We start from the raw sequence: 3,415 nt of genomic DNA on the forward strand, positions 1-3,415 counted from the left end.
AATCAACTTCATTGATCAATGATCTCATGGAAACCGTGTTGTGACTCATGGCGTCAACAATACACACATACAAAGTTAGATTTATAAATTATACTATTAATTAAAAAAATTATAGAAACTACTTTTGTTTTAAGGTTTTATAATATAAATTAAATATAATATATATATATGTATATATATATTAGTATTTCTACTATTTCAATTTAATTTTTTTTATTGAATATATTTATATTTACATTGTTTAGAAAAATAATTATCCACCCGCAACTGTTCCCAGTCGCAAAGATTAGTTGTAACTAACTTTTAAATTTAAAAGGTTTAGAACATTTAGATAGTAAAAAACGGGTGGTAGCCATGAAATCAGTCATATCCTTGTTCAGCCGGCTCAGCCTCCACGTCTTCAGGTATCTGTCCGTCAGTCACATACCCAGCAAGGCCAGAAAAGAACAATAGAAGCAGGGCTCCAGCTCCAACGCTGTAGAAACCATCAGACCCGCCTGGAGAAGTTACACATCTAAATGTTCTTTGCAGAGACCAAGGAGAGCTCTTTGTTATTAATCAACAGCCACTAAAAGCTTACAATGAAATAAACTTAAGTAGAAGCTAAAGCCCCAACAAAAATAAAAATGAGTAACTAATCGAAGTAAGAACCATACAACAATAATACGATACATCCAAGGCATTGTAGTCCACGATATGTCTGGGCGAGATGATGCTTAGGCCTCACTTTTGAAGTCTAATCGCTTAGGCCATCTTTAAATAAAGAAAGAAAAATATTCATGTCGCCCTTCTTCAAGCACACTCCAATCTCTACACCACCAGAGTCATCCCTCCTTTCCAACATAGAGAATGCTTCATTGCGGTCAATTGACACGAACTCGGTTTTAATAGGTCTGCCCCATCCAAAATCTGTCCCGTTTATAGCCAATCGGGTTGACCCTGCCACACTTCCCGCCTGTGCATCTGGTATAATATTCTTAGCTCTCTGCACATAGTCCTCAAAGAGTGACTCTATCCCTTTCGAACCTAATTTTTTTACTGATTCACTTAGAATCTCGACTGCTTTAATAAAACCATCTTCTTTCAAAAATGTTCTCGCTTCGTATTGGAGCCAACCTATCGCAAACACACAGCTCCCAAAGTATGTCGCAGGAAGTGGTGGGTTTAAACGAGACCTAAAGTCTGCTGTATAAATAAATCGTACTGGTCTGTTCGGGTTGCCTCCACGCGGTTTCACTACAGACGTCCATGAGTAAGCATAGGCGATGACAAAGGCTGACAAGTGAAGCTCGAGCGGAGAGCGAGCTGATTGGTTCTTGACTCGTTGCCGGAGTTTCTCTATGTTCTCCGATGTTAACTCAATTGTGGCACGGACAACTTCGGAGCTTATCTCATCGAGGGGTGGTGGCTTCAGGGTTTTAAAGTCGTCCCTGTCCTTTTTGATAGAGATGACAAAAACTCAATCAGTTTTGACTCAAGTCCGGATGGAATATTGATGACCGTACGATCAAAAGTCGGGGTTAGATCCTTGGGAAGAAGAGGAAAATCCATGGCGTTGCTATGCTCTTGCAATCTGCAAATATGAGCCCATGATTTAATAAACAATGCTGACGTTGTACCGTCGTTGACAGAGTGGTGCGATGCAATGCCGACACAGAATCCTTGGTTCGGGAACAAGGTGATTTGTATAGAAAGAAGGGTCGCCGAGTCATCAGAGACTTCTAACTCAGGTACCAAAGGATGAAACAGGGCCGCAGGACGTAGTCCATTGCTGGATAAAAAGGAGAAATCAGCGTCGGTCTCTGCGACAGTAAGAGACACCGTGTCATGCTTGGAAACGATGATGGACGGCTTTGGATCTTGTGGCTTCCAAGTGAGGCGGCCGGCTAGGGGGAGGTAGTAACCGATGACAAAGGAGAGAGAGAGCTTGAGCTTTGGGAGGATGTGAGAATGGAATGTCTCGGATGATGACTCGGTGAGTCTGTAGAAAATGACTCGCTGACTAGGATGGAATTTTATCCAGCCTAGCTCAAAGAAGGTTAGAGGGAAACTGAAGGAGTTCACAGATTCTTCGGACGATTTGGTAGCAGGGCTGACTCGGACGTTCTTGATCACTTTTAGCGCCATTGATAGTCTCTCTTGTTTTATATTTTTTCTAAAGATTGAATAGGAGTCTCTATCTTGCTAAACATATATCAACACCAACAGCTGAGATCCGACAAGTAGAAGTTCTAGCTGTAGAACCAATACACGTGAATCATGCTACTGTAGAACCAATACACGTGAATCATGTCAGTCATCACCAATAATTTGATTGAATGGATTAGAATATATTTTTAATTTCAGAAACTAGCTGTAAAAAATGTGTGTTATCTTAATCTTCTAAACTATTAAAACTGAAGTACAAAATTGAATTAACCCTAACTTTTCTCTAATATTTACATTCCTATACCACTGATTTAATAAATCATTATTTAATAATATTTCTATAATATTGCCTCAATTAGTGGTAACCAGTATATTTGTTCCGATGATACACACATATTACTCCAATCATATTAACTTTTAACTTCCTTTTTTTGTTTATGAATATGTTTAATGGTAATATATTTTTATAACATAACATAACTAACCATTTTGCTTTAATATACCAGAGATATTATAGGTCAACCTAAGACATACAAACTGTTAGCAAGTCTATATAACCATTCTTATATTTTCTTGCAAAAGTCTATAACCATTATGTTAAATATTTTTCATATATTAAATAATACAGATATTTTAACATAATTACAATCGAATACCACTAATCTATACAGAGTAGTTTTATGCATTCACTAACCCCTTACTTCGCTAAACCATGTGTTTGCTATACCATCCTATTAATTAATTTTTACAGCGTAACCTTACAGTATTCAAAGCCAAACCAAGTAGACCAATAACCAGTTGTTTCATATATTCGCTAGATTTTAGCATTAACTTATTCATCATCATTTAAGGCGAGCATATCAGATATTTTACCTTTTTTTAATTGAAATATTTTGATTATTTTGGCTTTTGTGTGCTAAATTTATGTTAAATATATAGGCATGTGACTTATTATCCGTAAATATATAGGCTTGGGACTTATTATCCGTGATTCGGATTCGATCCGAGATCCACTCTAAATCCGCTACGAAATAGGATATTTAAGGTGTTTGGATCCAAATGCGGATAGTAAAATTTTGGATCCGTCAAAATCGAATATGAATATCTTAATTTTTAAATCTAGATATTCAGATTCGGATCCGCATTTTTAAAATATATTAGACCAAACTCCAAAATATTAGATCAAACCGAAACGAATATGGGCCCCACAATATTAATAAGTGATACACATGGATGCTCTTAGAATAGAGAAAATAGTGGCATTATA

General features: G+C 36.9%; 1 pseudogene; it reads right to left on the minus strand.

Moving 5' to 3' along the window:
- Positions 1-521: 521 nt before the first annotated feature.
- Positions 522-2,213, minus strand: LOC108830644 (BAHD acyltransferase At3g29680-like; annotated as a pseudogene).
- Positions 2,214-3,415: the final 1,202 nt, after the last annotated feature.

The sequence above is a fragment of the Raphanus sativus genome, chromosome 7 (genome assembly GCF_000801105.2).
Source record: "Raphanus sativus cultivar WK10039 chromosome 7, ASM80110v3, whole genome shotgun sequence".
In the NCBI taxonomy this organism is placed as follows: domain Eukaryota; kingdom Viridiplantae; phylum Streptophyta; class Magnoliopsida; order Brassicales; family Brassicaceae; genus Raphanus; species Raphanus sativus.